The sequence below is a fragment of the Panthera pardus genome, unplaced genomic scaffold (assembly GCF_024362965.1).
Source record: "Panthera pardus isolate Hobbes unplaced genomic scaffold, ASM2436296v1 HiC_scaffold_20, whole genome shotgun sequence".
In the NCBI taxonomy this organism is placed as follows: domain Eukaryota; kingdom Metazoa; phylum Chordata; class Mammalia; order Carnivora; family Felidae; genus Panthera; species Panthera pardus.
The window spans coordinates 62,215,086-62,230,465 of NW_026526766.1; the positions used below are offsets into that span (position 1 = coordinate 62,215,086).

The 15,380-nt window shown below is 45.7% G+C and overlaps 1 protein-coding gene across 5 annotated transcripts in view; it reads left to right on the forward strand.

The window, feature by feature from the left end:
• Positions 1 to 6,442: 6,442 nt before the first annotated feature.
• Positions 6,443 to 15,380, forward strand: part of MSANTD3 (Myb/SANT DNA binding domain containing 3) — a 28,123-nt gene continuing 19,185 nt past the window's right edge. The window contains exons 1-3 of one of the 5 annotated variants that reach the window (XM_019454341.2): positions 6,760 to 6,870; positions 7,094 to 7,235; positions 12,981 to 13,058. The gene's annotated coding sequence lies outside the window, so the exon portion shown is untranslated. Of the gene's footprint in view, positions 6,708 to 6,746; positions 6,871 to 7,093; positions 7,236 to 12,980; positions 13,059 to 15,380 lie in introns of those variants that run through there. The other 4 variants (XM_053908136.1, XM_019454339.2, XM_019454342.2 and 1 more) reach the window with 4 other exon arrangements.

Sequence of the window (15,380 nt, forward strand, 5' to 3'; positions counted from 1 at the left end):
AAAATTGTGGAGCCAAAATGACTGGGCAAAACCAAACAAAACCAAAATTAAGCAAACAAAAAACCCCACATCAATAGAATGCTTTGTTGTCCTATAAAAAAAAAAATCATAGTTTATTGAAGTATTCTATTGATGGGCCCTTAGGTATTTTCCAAAATTTCCTTCTCCCTTTATCCTTTTATTTCCTCATCCTTTCCTCCTCTCCTCCTCCTTGTTCTCCTTCCTTTCTGCATCTCTCTCTCTCTCTCTCTCTCTCTCTCTCTGCCTCTCTCCCTCATGCCTTCCTTTACGTTCCATCATCAAAGCTGCAGTGAACATGCCTCTTGGTAACCACAGGTAAATATTTTTCCAGAAGAGACACCTAGCAGTGGAATTGCTGTGTTAGAAATTGGATAGTGAAAGGAAGACAGGAGTGGCGAATAATGCCAAAACAGCCATCGAGGATGTAAACCAAACTCTTCATTTTTCAGGCACTAAACCTCCCTCCCAAGGTTTCACAGCCTATTAGTGGCAGAGGAGGTCTAGAAATACAAAACAGGGTCAAGCAGTTTTATGAAAAGTAATGCAGGCTTGCCCCAGTGTCTTTGGACAGTTTCAAGGGGTTAGGCCTGACGTAATTGTGACAGCTTATGGAACAGTGTGTTCAGGCTGCTGTTGCCTCGAGTCTAGTGTTGAGCCTGGATGTAGATGAGATGAAGGACAGACGAGCACCTGTGAGGACAAATTTGGGTCTACAAAGAACATTGGAATCTGCCTCTTGCCCCAGCTGACATCTTGACTGAAACCATCTGACCGACCTGGAAGAACTGTTCAGCTAAGCTGCTTCCTGCCCCACTGAAACTGTGAGATATTAAATGTTTGTTGGCTTCCGCCTCTAAATTTTGGAGTGATTTGTTACACAGCAATAAATAACTAATACACCTAGGTACCAACAACATGTTCCCCAAAACCACTTCAATGTTAACGTCAAATTACTATGGCACCAGCAATTTTAGTGGCCAGCAGCTTGTGAATCCAGCCACTTTAAAATAGACAAGGTGGGGCACCTGGGTGGCTCATACAGTTAAGTACCCTACTTCAGCTCAGGCCGTGATCTCATGGTTCGTGGGTTCAAGACCTGGATTGGGCTCTGTGCAGACAGCTCAGAGTCTGGAACCTGCTGCAGATTCTGTGTCTCCCTCTCTCTCTGCCCTAGCCCTCTCTCTCTCTGTCTCTCAAAATAAATAAACATTAAAATAAACAAATAAATAAATAAATAAAATAGACGGGGTGGGGGAGGGAGTCGGTGCCTGGGTGGCTCAGTCAGTTAAGCATCCAACTTTGGCTCAGGTCATGGTCTTGTGGGTTGTGAGTTTGAGCCCCACATCAGGCTCTGTGCTGACAGCTCAGAGCCTGGAGCCTGCTTTGGATTCTGTTTCTCTTTCTCTCTCTCTCTCTCTCTGCCCCTCCCCTGTTCAGTCTCTTTCTTTCTCAAAAATAAACAAACATTAAAAAAATTTTTTTAATAAATAAAATAAAATAGATAAGGTGGGTCTCAGGAAAAGGTAGAGGGCAGTGTTCAACTCAGGTTGAACTCCCTGAGTCCTGGAAGTTTCAGGCAGCCTGTATTTCAGGTTGGCCTCTCCCCCCATCACTTTCTGATCTGACACTCCTCTAGATTGTTCCATCAACACTGGCTTTTGTTCTTTTTTTTTTTTTTTGGGACAGAGAGAGACAGAGCATGAACGGGGAGGGGCAGAGAGAGAGGGAGACACAGAATCAGAAACAGGCTCCAGGCTCCGAGCCATCAGCCCGGAGCCTGACGCGGGGCTCGAACTCACGGACCGCGAGATCGTGACCTGGCTGAAGTCGGACGCTTAACCGACTGCGCCACCCAGGCGCCCCAACACTGGCTTTTGTTCTTAACAGCTTCACCTGTAGCCTCTTGTTCAGCGCTCCATGCTCTGTGCCCCTCATTCCTTCCCTGGACAGATAGGTCCTGTAAACTGAGGCATTTTTGTTGATCTCAGTGCCCACGTCTTATGAAAGATATTTGGATATATGTGGCCATTGAAGAATAATAGCCTACCTTTCTCTAACTTCAGGAAGGAGATGTTCAGATAGAATATTAACTCAATGCCCTCAGTGGTAAGATCCTAGGAGGAATCCCTGAAGCTTCCTAAAAACTATTTTCCTGCTTATCTGTGCTTAATATTGTATTTAAAGAGAAATGTGCCAAGAGACAGATGGACCAACAGTCAGGGATTGCCTGATAGTATAGTTGCACCTTAGTAGGATCACTACAGATAGGTCTTCCACTATGTGATAATAGCTTGTATTATATGGGAACTACTTAAATGATTTTTATATACAAACCTCAGTCCTCTAAACAATTCTGTGATGTACGTATGCTGCTTTATAAAATCACTCACCATCTTAGAGTAACTAATATTTTCCAGAAAAGTCTCAAGTTCAAAAATCTGTGTTTATTCTTGTCATTAGCTTTCAAAATGCTTCAGAAGTTTTGATATTTTAGCATCAGAACTATATCTCCTAGATTACCTCTACCATCAGAGAATGGATTGCAAATACTCTTAGTACAACTTATCCTGATATTTGGCTCAGAAAGTATGATTTTGGTGCATCTATCCACCCATGCCCGTATCCAGTGAATACCCCCACTCCCAGTGTCCATTGTGCTGGGTGGTTATTTTTGTACTGGATGATACCTCCCTTATATCCCACAACTGCCGATTGAGTTGGAAATGGACTTCTAGTCCCAAACTAGTCAATTCATAAGCTGCCAGCTTGTGTCCTGGCGTGAAATGATAAGCTAGATCAGTCACATTTTTTGTGTGGGTAAATATGAACCAAGAGACAAGGAGGAGGTTTCTACCCTAGGCCGAGGTACCCATGATGGTCAAGTGCAGGTAAGTAAGCAGAAGGAACAGGCTGGGAGATAGGGGAGTACATGGACAGAGGGAGACAAAGGCAGGCCAAGACAAAGAGAGGGGACTGAGAGACAAGAAGAAAAAGTCAGAGAGGCAGAGACAGAAAGATACACCTCAAATAAGAGAGAGAAATGTTCCTATTGGCTCTTAGGTGCCTGTGAGGCCCTGCTCAACTTGGGTTCTTGTCTTTCAATTCACCTGTAATTCAATAAACATCTTTTTCTTTAGCAAATTTGAATGAATCTACTCCTTACCCCCCAAAGAGCCAGATGAAAGAAGTCTCTAATGTCTATACTTCATTAGATTTTAGGAAGACTGGATCTGGCCAGTCAAAATCAAAACAGGCACATGGATAAATGAAATACCAGTGCATTAATTTTCAAAGAGAACTGTACTTTCTCAGAACTCTAGAGTGTTCAGGTTAGATGATCCGTCTATTTTTCCTCCTGTAAGGAAACTTGTGTAGAAACCAACTCCTATGTCAACTGCTTGGTGAGACTGGATCTGAGTGTAGAGGAGACCATTTGCAGAGTTGTTCTCCACATGCTATCAGAGCACAGTGCATCGTGTGCCTCCAGCATGGGGATGGACCATCTGAGGCAAGCCCCATGCTCTTGGGGAAGAGACGAGTCACCTGGATGTGTTCTTTCTATAGGCCTTCCTTTTACTAGATATGTGGACCCTACCCTTCTGTTAACATTTTCTACAGAGAAGTTATAACAGCTGTATTATTATTATTAAAAATTTTTTAATGTTTATTTTTGAGAGAGAGAGAGCACGAGCGAGCAGGGGAGGGGCAGAGAGAGAGAGGGAGTCACAGAATCCAAAGCAGGCTCCAGGCTCTGCACTGTCAGCACAGAGCCCCATGTGAGGCTTGAACTCATGAACCGCAAGATCATGACCTGAACTGAAGTCTGACGCTTAACAGACTGAGCCACCCAGGCACCCTGATAACAGCTTTATTATTAATAATGAAATAACAGCTAACATTGATTAAGTATTTTCTATGAAACTTGCATTGTGCTAAGCCCTTTAGAGACAGATACGGTACTGAGTCATCAAACAATCTTGTTAAGTGGGTATTGCTACTCTACTTTCCAGAGAAGTTTCAGACAGATTAAAGAAGTTTGCTCAAGGGAAAGGAACATGAAGAGAACTCAGTTAGGGACACGGAGAGAACTGGGAGGGCAGTGACCACATTACAGGTCTGAGTAGATTCCCTGGTCATGTTTGTTTTGGAGAACGTTTGCTCTCTTGATTCGGAGAGGAGACACATAATTAAATATGAGTTTTCTGGGGCACCTGGGTGGCTCAGTTGGTTAAGTGTCCAACTTCGGCTCAGGTCATGATCTCACGGCTCTGTGCTGACAGCTCGGAGCCTGGAGCCTGCTTCAAATTCTGTGTCTCTGTCTCTCTTTGTCCCTACTCCACTCACGCGCTCTCTCTCTCTCGCTCTTAAAAATAAACAAACATTCAAAAATTTTTTTTTTTTAATTTTTTTTTAACTTTTTTTTTTTTTTTTAATTTTTGAGACAGAGAGAGACAAAGCATGAACAGGGGAGGGTCAGAGAGAGGGAGACACAGAATCCGAAACAGGCTCCAGGCTCTGAGCTGTCAGCACAGAGCCCAACGCGGGGCTTGAACTCACGGACCGCGAGATCATGACCTGAGCCGAAGTCGGCCGCTTAACCGACTGAGCCACCCAGGCGCCCCTCAAAAATATTTTTTAATTTAAATATGAGTTTTCTGTGTTTCCTTAACAGCATTTCAGCATGTGACTCATGTCAATCATCATTACTTTAAATAACCAAAAATAACAATAATAATACTGGTCATTTACTGAAGTCAAGTAGGTTAATCTACCCTGCCAAGTTAGGTATTATTATTCCTACCTTAGAAATGAGAAAACTGAGATTCAAGGAGTTTAACTTAGTTCACAAAGATATAGGCAGTAAAGTCAGGATTCAAACCCAGAACCTATCTGTTAAATCCACCGTTTTTCCCATTCTGTGCCATCTGTCAATCACATTTCTAATCCCAATTGACACTCTTATTTTCACACCCCAGTTGTTTTCTCTGGACCATATCCCTATTTAAGAAGGAAATATTCATGGATGTCTAATGTGGCACTGGGGTGGAAAACTATAGTAGAAATGGTATCTTGCCTTGGGTTCCAGGGACGTGATTGTCATAAAGTTTGTTTATCAATAGCAACTTCCTCAGGCTGGTCTTAGTTTCCAGGTTCTCTGGAAAATTTCAAAGCTACTTGGATACTAGACAAATTATTGCTATGATAATAAACAATAAGCAGTAAAACTCTTATAATATCTTCATTTTTACTGGCGCTTTTGATCCTGGGTAATCCTAGGTATGTATATCTCAAAGAATTGAAAACGGGCACCCAGTCAAATAAAATTACAGGCATGTTCAGGGCAGCACTATTCACAAAGGATGGAAATAATGGAAATATCCATCAATGGATGATGTATAAACTAATTGTGGTATACATACAGTGGAATATTATTTGTCCTTAAAAAGGAATGAAGTACTGATAGATACATGCTACAAGATAGATGACCCTAAAAATATCAAGCTAAGTGAAAGAAACCAGACATAAAAGGCCACATACTGTGATTCCATGTATATGAAATGTCCAGAATAGGCAAATCCAGAGAGACAGAAAATAGATTAGTGGTTGCCCAGAGATGGGGGGGGGGGGGGGGGGGAGGAGAGTGAGGAGGGAATGGGGAGTCACTGTTGGGTAATAAAAATTTTTCAGAACCAGACAGAGATGTTGGTTGCTCAACATTGTAAATGTAATAAATGCCACTGAATTATTCATTTTAAAGTAGTTAATTTTAGGTTATGTGAATTTCACCTTAATTAAAACAAAGTTCAACAGCTCTTTCCGCCCTTCTGAGCTTGGAATCTTCTCCATGGATACAGGACGTAAGAAACACCTAGCCACCATCCTTGTGGGAGGTGCAATAAAACGTGCCTTGTTCTACACTTTGATCTGTTGTGCATTCATTGATCTGCGCGTGAATTTCCACTTACTCAGCACAAAGTGTCTGACCCAGGTCCTGGGCTTCAGAGGGCACACACAGTCCTTGCCCTAGGAGCGCGCAGCCTAGGGGGAGACACATCCCGCAAATAAAAAAACAAAACAAAACAAAACTCCGTGATGAACCAAGCACACGAGGGCCGGCTGTTTCGAGTAGCAGGGTGTCCCAAAAGAAAAGGGGGCCCTTTTCAGACAGAGGACTTGGACGGAGCTAACTCGTGTCCATGGCCGCCAAATCCCTTGTGACAAATGGATTCTTTTGTTGTTCAAGGAGATGAAACACAGTTTCTCGGGGCCTCCAGGAGCCCCTCCGCAGAGGTGGGAAGAGGGAACTCAATCAGCACTGGGATGTCAGCACCGAGGAAGACGGTCGGGTGGGCGGGGGACACCCCGCGCCCCGCCCCGCGCCTCGGGGGAGCCCGGCGGCCGCAGCTCAGGGAGGTGGGGACTGCGCGGGGCCGCGCTCCCGCCCTGCTCCGCGCCGACGGACCCGCAGCCGGCGGCCGGCCCGCGAGGGGGCGGCGGCTCCCGGGCTTTGTGGCCGCGGCGCGCGCGGCGGGGCCTGGCCGGCCGGGGGCGCGCCGCCGCTGCCCGGTGCTCCGGAGCCCGCGGCCCTACCGGCCGCCCCGCCTGCGAGAGGAGCCGAGGCCGCCCGCGCTCGCGCCTCGCCGGCCCCTCCCCCGGTCGCCTCGGCCGCCGCGCCGCCGCTGCAGGTAGGAGGCTCCCCCGCCGGGCGGGCCGCAGCGGGGCGGGGGCGGGGGCGCGGGCCCGGCGTGCGGGGGCCGCGGGCCGGCATGGCGGGTTTCCGGGCCGAGCCACCGCGACCCCAGCCCCGCAGGCCAGGCGGCCGCTTCCGCGCGCCGCGATTGGGACTCGGTGAGTGGGGCCGGCCTGCGGCGTACAAAGCCCCAGGGCGCGGACCTCGGGGTGATTCGGCGGCGCACCCGGGGTGGGGGTGGGAGGACTCTGGTTCCCCCGGGCCGGGGGAGCAGCTAGGGAGGAGTCCAGGCGACCGCAGTGCCGCGGTCTTCGCATTCCAGGGTCCCTGCTCTTTGCCAGGCACTGTGCTCAGCGCTTTTCCATACTTGTCTCCTTTAAGGCCCCCCGGTGCCCCGTCCGAGGGTATAATGGGAGGGGTCCCTCAGTCAGAGGCCGAGGGCCGAGCATCATCATATCGGTGCCCGCCTGACCTTGGGAAAGCTTCTTTACTCCGAGCCTGGGCTGCTGCTACTGTTAATGGGGTAAGGAGGAGGGGGTGCTGGGGTTTGGGGAATGCGTGATATAATACCCACCCCCTGGTACTATTGTGAGAGATAGTGTACATAAATGATCATAGCCAAATTTTGAGCACTTTTTGTATACCAGGCCCCAGGTACTAAACAGTTGGTATGAGTTATCTAAATCATCACACCAGCGCTATGAGGTAGCTACTGTAAATTGCACGAATAATCTTTATTTAGGAGTAGGAAACCATGAAGAATTTATTTAGCCTACCTCTTCTGATCGGAGAGATTGGTTGTTTCTTAGATGTGGTAACACTTAAGGTTACAAACGTTCCTGCAGTACAGGAGAGGGGTTGGATGCAGAACTCTATTTGTCACACATTTAAAACCAGGTGGAAAAATACAAGAGCCAGTGATGTGGATTTCAGCATGTCAGATGAGAGTTTGTGTTACCAAGGGAATTGTTGAATATGAATTCAAAACCATAGTTCCTAAGTTAAGGTTGAGGGCTGTTATGGGAGTTTGGGACCAGGGAGAGAAAGGGGTGGACTGGGGAGGGGGAGAGAGAAGAATTCTGAAGCTCTGGAAGATGTTGAGGGAGGGACCAGAGTTCACTACCCCAGAAGCATTCTGGACCAGGATTCCATCCTGCCCTTAGAGACCAGGCATCCTGCTCCCAGGGAGGGGAAAGGGATGCTGGGATGAGATCGCAGGTTGTCTTTTCTTACACCCAGGCCACCCCAAAAATATTCAGATGGGTTGAGAGCCAGATGATTGGGCTTCCTAAAATGTCATTGTCCCTTCTTGTGATTCCTGAAATTATTTTCATGTGTTTCAAGAGATTGGGGTACTCACAGACGCTAAAGGTTGATAAGACACTTAAAATACAAAGGTCTGACCGATGTAATGAAGGAGTGTGTTTTGAACACAGTTCACTTGGGGTTCAGTTTGAAATGGGGAGAACTTGAAGGTTTTGGACCCTGAAGACTGGAGAGAAAGGCACGAAGGCCTAGTGACTGTACCCCAGGGAAAGGGACTGGCAGGGGGAGCTCAGGACCTCACAACACCATCTGCAGAATACCTATGCAGCCTGCTCAGTTCTCACCTACCCCTACTGAGAAGGCACCCTTTCCTCTCCTGAATTGTGGCTGTTTCTTACTTGAGTGTTGTTGAAGGTCTGGGCTGGACCTGAATGAGTAGGAAAGACTTCTTGGAGGAGGGGTTTTTTTTAAACCAGACCTTGAAGGAGTGGATATTTGAGTAGATAGTGATGGTGAAGGTAGGGAGCAGTGTGCTAATGGAAAGAGCAGTTGCTTTGGAGAGATAGTTTGGGGTTCAAATCCTGGCTCTGCCATTTCTCAGCCATGTAATTTTTTTTTTTTTATGAGGATAAAACAATGTTTTTTCAAATGCCTGGTAGGGAGCTCACCCAACACTAGTACCCTCTTCCCTGTCCACGGTGACATTCATTCAACAAATGTCTGCTGAGTACCAGTTGTCTGCTGAGTCATATGCTTCCTGCTGGGGATACAGAGATGAGTCAGAAATTATGTATTCCCTTATGAATTTCTCAGTCCAGTGAGGGAGATGGACACAAAGAGCAAATTACAAAAAAATATGGGAAGTGCTACAGTATAGTCGTATACAACTGGCAGTGAGCTCACAGAGGAGTAACTAATTCATTTTGGATAGAAAACTCAGGGTCAAATTATCTCTAACAAGGGGAGTATGAGACATTATGATAGAAGTTTTGAATGCTACACCACTCCCTAGCTTCTGGGTTTTTTTTAACCCTTGCCTTATCTTTGCCCTGATATTCTTTCCCTTAAAAAAAAATACACACACACACACACAAATATATAAATATATACACATACATATTTGCAGTGTGTGCATGGTTTGTCAGCCACCTCAAACTCCTTTTAGAAGGAAACTATTGTAAATTAACATGACAGCCTGGACTTTAGTTGAAGAAGATGTCATAAAAATGCCATGAGAGTTGGATCTTGAGGGATGAAAATTAGCCCTTGGTGGGGCACCTGCTGGCTCAGTTGGTAGAGCATCTGACTCTTGATCTCAGGGTTGTGGGTTCGAACTCCATGTTGGGTGTAGAGATTACTTAAAAGTAAAATCTTTAAAAAAGAAAAGGGAAGAAAGAAAATGAACTCTTGGTGGACCTTGGATTCCAGCCAGAGGAAGCCCCATGTACAGAGTCATGAGAATACAGCATATTCAAGGGCATGAAGGTGAGTTTGGTCTGCTGTGTTGAAAAATATAGGGAAAGAGGGGTGGGGTGGAGGGGGTACTGTAATCGGGGCCAGATCTGAAAAGGCCTCGAATGCTATATGTGGAGTTTGGACTTGATCACTGAGGAGTGAGGGAGATGTAAGAGGTTTACGCGCAGGAGTTATGGCATGATCACTGAGTTTTAGGAAGAGCCCTCTGGCAGCTGTGTGGAAGAGGGGCTGGAAGGTGGGAGATGATTTTGAGAACTGGGGCCTGACCTCAAGAATATAAGGCAATAAGGATGAGAGAGGAGATAATAAACATTAAGGTAAAATGTACACTAGGTCTTAGTGATTGGTTACCTGTGATGGAAGAACATGCTGAGTTTTCTGCTTTGACCCAAGTTAATGTGGCTGAAATCATCGGCGATCAGGAGGTTTTAGGAGTAGGGGAATAGTTCATTGCTTTTTGTGCACGGAGAATTGGAGATTTCTGAGGTGCCCACAATGGACAGCTAGACAGAGGTAGCTGGTGGACAAGTGGAGACATGTGTGGTGCTGAGGGGAGAGAATGGAGCTGGGGAGAGATGATCTCCCTGACACCCTTACTTTCTTTTGAACAAACACTGAGAATCTGCGGTATGCTAAAAATACAAATAAAACGTAGTTCCAAGCCTCAAGAGTTCACCCTCAGATATTGGTGACCCTTGAGAACATGGATAGATCATAGTACTGAGTAATTCTGAGTGCTGCAGAGGGGTAAATACTTGGGATCCCTGTCCCAGAGATCTGAGAGCCCCTGGTTGTTTTGAAGTAGTGGGGGGAGAGGAGCGAGTACCCACAGGCAAGAAGTGGGCTGGAATGGGAACTTACTGTATTATAAAAGCGCTTTGTGTAGACGATACTTTAAAAATGATTCGTGGGGAATTTCAGGGAGCTTGGGGTTGGGGTGGGGAGACGGTTTAGGTTGGAGCTGTGAGGGAGGGAAGGTACGGGTAGGGACTTTTAGGAACCTTCATCTGGTCTGTAGAGGAAAGTGTGAGGGTGGAAAGACAGGAGGTGTAAGTTCATGCCTTAAACACAAGGCTGGTTCTGGTCACAGTCACAGTCACACTCAGACACAGATGGTAAAAATAAACACTTCCAAGTTACATGGCTGCCTGGGGTGGGTGGTGAAGGGGAAGACGAGGGGGAGCATTAGAGGAAGCAAGTTCATGGCAACGTATAAGACCGTAAAGCCCTCTGAAGGAAGGAGGCGGAGAGGGCCCAGGTGAGTGGCCATCTGGGGTGGTCAGGTCTGGACTTGTGAGAGCAGGTATACGGGGAGGTGGGCACAGGCACCGTAAGGTCTGATCACTCCTACCTCTGGATAGAATGAAATCATGAAGCCATCACCGTCATAGTGCACCTCTTAGAAATTTGGCATACAGTACAATAACATTTACAGGGAGAAGCAAAGAAGTAATTTCTATTATAAATCCTCTATAAAAGGACAAATTTTAGGTAGTAGAACAATTAGATATAATTAGTAAAAAAAATGCAAATGGCGAGCAGGTTAGTTTCAACATATATCCCACAAATATTTACCAATATTTATCAATATTTGGCGCCTTCTGTGCGCCAGCTACATTCTAGTTGCTGGGGCTACTGTAGTGACGAGGTCCAATCACCTGTTTCACCTGGAACTACTTAACATCTAGGTTAAACCTGTGTATGGGCCTTCACTGGCCCGTGTTCATAAAGTGCTGAAATCGCTTTACTCTGTTGTTTCAGTGTTCTCTTTCATTGGCCAGTAGCACCACCAGCTTCATAAATAACCAGAAGATACCATTGATGCGTATTTGGCAGAGAACTGTGGAAATTAGGTTGCAGAAAACCCATCATAGCCTCAGAGTTACTACAGACTGCCAGGACTGGATGGGGCTTTAGAGAACACCCACTTTAGCTTCATAATTTCGAGATGAGGAATTGACAAGGAGGAAAGTGGACTTGTCCTAATTGTCACAAATTTAATGTCAGAGTTGAGAGCAGTTTCCTTCAAGTTCCCGGATAGGATGGATAGCAGGGAAGGCTTGAGGGCACCTCACAAAAGGACATCTTGACCATGAGAGGGTCCCAAAGAGGAGATGTGGGGGGGAGGGGTTGAAAACAAATGAGGAAGCTTCGCTTCTAGTCTCCTCTGTTGCTAGAATCCCAGGAAGCCCCCTATTTTGCTATGAGCCCCAGTTTCCTCATCTGTAAAATGAGAGGATTGGTCTTAGTTTTAACATGTCAGGATCAGTGTCGTGGGGATGCTGAGTGAAGACACCGAGGCAACAGACCAGGTTAGGAAATAGCCTGTCATCCGTCTTCTTCAGAGCCAAATAATCACGCATAACGTGTTGCCAAGCCTCTCTTAAGGGAATGGGTGCCACATCTGCCTCCCCTCCACTCACCCACACATCTGTATGCATTCCTTCAGTGTCTCCCAAGTCGTGGCCCTCCTTTGCTCCAATGCTAACTCTAATTCCAGTCTATTCTAGTAGGAATTAAGGTTCTTAATCTAGATCCCCCCCAGTCCTGGAGTAGGGTCCCTAGGCACATCTCTGTCATTGTGCTTATCACTGTCACCAGCCTGCCCCACACGATAAGCTGTACTATGTTAGGTCTTCATTGAAATATGTATGACCTCCTCGATCCTAAACAATACCTCTCTTTCTGGTGCCCGCACAGAGTGGGGGTTCCTGTACCCTCATTGCTTCTACTTCCTGTTGATCCCCTTCATGCAGACACACACACATACCCTGGTAATTTCTCACTTTGAAACAGTCTCTGGTGTGCACCTTCTCCTTCCCATTAACATGGTCACCACTCAGAGTCTAGGCCCTTATCAATTATTTATCTGAATGATCTCCTTCAACTCTCTGTGTTCATATCCTCTACATTCTTAAAGATCTAGCTCCAAAGTCCTCTTGTTCATGAAGAATGCAAATTAACCTCTTCCCTTCTCTGACTGCCCAAGGTGCTTTGTCCTCTTCTGTGGTGTCTGTGTCATTGTGCTTGTCTGTTATCAGTTTAGGCATGCCAGCGTTCTTTCCAGGCTGTAGGCTTCAGCTTGTTTTTGTGTCTCCTGCATGCTCTAGGACAGTACATAGCCTTTGGCAGGAATTCATTACATTTGTTGAATTGTGTGTCTGTGCAATAAAAGAGCCAATAAGTATTCGAGTATATCTTGTATATAGACCACTATTCTATTTTTGGAAGCAGCTTAATATGAGTGGGAGGGGTGGAAGAAACTAAAATTTATTGCAGCTTTAGTCTGTGTTTCTTCTTTACACCCATTGAAGGGTAGCTGTGCAGAGGGAGTGAGACAGAGTAGGGATTTAGCCTCATTTTACAGTGAAACACTGGAGATTAATTGACTTGGCCAGAGCCACACAGCTAAGTAAGTGCTCAAGTCAGGATTTGAGCCCAGGTTTTCTGCATTCAGTGTCTTGGTTCATGTTACTTCACGAGCAATAACTCATTAAGGTTTAAAAGGTCCTGACATCTCTCCCAGGTCTCAGCTCTACACAGATCTTCAGCCACGGTTCCTATTCTGAGTACTGACTTCAAAGAACTCCCTTTTCCATGAAAGGTAATACTAAAATCTGGCCAAGTTTCTCTCGTCTTGGCTCAAATTTTAGGACTTAGATTGACCCTTGGTGGACTTAAAATATCATTAGATGGTGTGTTAGTTTGGACTGTCATAATGAAAATACCACAGGCTAGGTGGCTTAAATATCAGAAATGTATTTCTCATAGTTCTGGAGGCTGGGAAGTCCAAGATTAAGGTGCCAGCAAAGTAAGTTTCATTCTGAGTGAACCTTCTTCTCTAGGCTTGTAGACTGCTGCCATAGCTCTGTGTGCTCACGTGACCTCTTTGTGAGCCCCTGAGAAGACAGGGAGAAAGGGGACAGGGAAGGAGGGAGAGACGAAGGCAAAGGGAAAGAGAATGTTGATGTCTCTTGTAAGGACACTAAATCCCCTTGAACCAGGGCCCCCCCGTTTATCACCTTATTTAACCTTAATTACTTCCTTAAAGGCCCAATCTCTAAATACAGTCACTGTGGGAGTTAGAGCTTCACCACATGAATTTGGGGGCTACAAACATTCAATCCATAACAGATGGATTTTTGTTTTAAAGTGATATTAAATGTACTTATTATAATCTTCTGGTGGTTTAGTCAATGGTAGTGTTTGGAGAATTGTGCTGTATTCTCTGTTTTTTTTGGTTTTTTTTTTAATTTTTGTTTTTTTGGTATTGGATTCATGCTCTTATTTAGTCCTGTCTACGAGTCTTTGCCTGGCCCAAGGGCAACTTTCATTGCATTTGGATTTTGCTATTTTTTTGACCACTTTTACTTGAATGCAGCTTTTGATGTACAGACTATTATGTATGATACTCATTCTGTGCATCATAGGCAGTTTTATGCCTATATCAAAATGTATTCATCCATTAAATGGTTTTTAAGTTTATTTATTTATTTGGAGAGAGAGAGCACAAGCTTGAGTGGGGAAGGGGCAGAGAGAGGGGGAGAGAAAGATCCCAAGCAGGCTCCGCATTGTCAGCGCAGAGCCCAGTGTGGGGCTCAAACCCATGAACCATGAGATCATGACCTAAGCCAGATCAAGAGTTGGATGCTCAACCAACTGAGCCACCGAGGTGCCCCTCATTCATTAAATGTTTAATGAAGGCCCACTCTGTGAGGGTCACTGGGCTGCTAGTTGAACCACAACCACGCATCAGGACCAGTAGCACTGTTGTCTCCAGAAAAGCAGACAGAAAAGGTGATCTATATTGAGCAGAGTTGGGGGGCAGGGAAGGCCCATCTTTCTCTAATAAAAGCTGATGCAGCAGAGAAGGCTTGTTATGTTGTCGTCTATAACTAATTATGGACATTGCTGAGTAGTTTTAAGCTAGAATGTATTTTCTAGCCTTGACGTTTCTATTAAGCTTTGCCTGGAGATTTCTTACTTTGGGAAGTTTGTTTACTTGGGACTGTCAGATGCTTAAGCTAAATATTAATGTTCCCCTGGGGCTTAGACAATTTTAAAGCTCCATATCATCCTCGAGTTCGAGCCCCAATCGGGCTCTGTGCTGACAGCTCAGAGCCTGGAGCCTGCTTTGTTCTCTCTCTCTCTCTCTCTCTCTCTCTCTCTCTCTCTCTCTCTTCCCCTCCTCTGCTTACGCTCTGTCCCTGTCTTTCTCAAAAATAAACATTTAAAAAAATTTAAAAAAGCAAGCTCCATATCATCTCTACAGTTACGTTTCAAACTATACGTTCCCATCAGATCAACAGCAGAAATTATTTCAGAGCTCTGGTTAGAGAACTGTACACTGGGGCGGGGTGGCTGTAGGCCCTAGGTCTGAGACATAGAGGTAGAGGTGATGGGAGGGAGGGGAAGAGGCCCCAAAAGGAGATGGACAGAGGCGGGAACATCTCCTGAGTAGCTTTACCCTAGGACCTTTCCCTGCTAACAGATTGCTAATTGACATGTAATTTGAGCAGGGACACAAGCAGTCACTAGGTCTGAAGAGGAGAGCTAAGCAGGGTGGAGTGCAGAATCCTGGTTCTGCCACTTACTCTTTGTGTGGCCACAGGCAAGTTACCAAGCCTCACTTTTCTGATCTGGGAAATGGAAGTGGTTACTGGGAATAAACAGCCTCCTTCATGAAGCTATTGGGAATCCATAGGGGACCTTTGGGGTACACCATCTCATACCAGAATCCTTTACAGCCCTGCAGAATGCAACCACATGGCCCACGGAGGCCTGCTGTTCTACAAAATTAAGCAAAGTAAATTGGTAACTCTGGATTTACTTAGCTAGTGATTAAATAACAGTTTAGTTAATAGGCTATTAATGGTCCCCAGGTGTTGGTAATTCTGAGTTTGCTTTTGAGAGCAGTTGTATAATT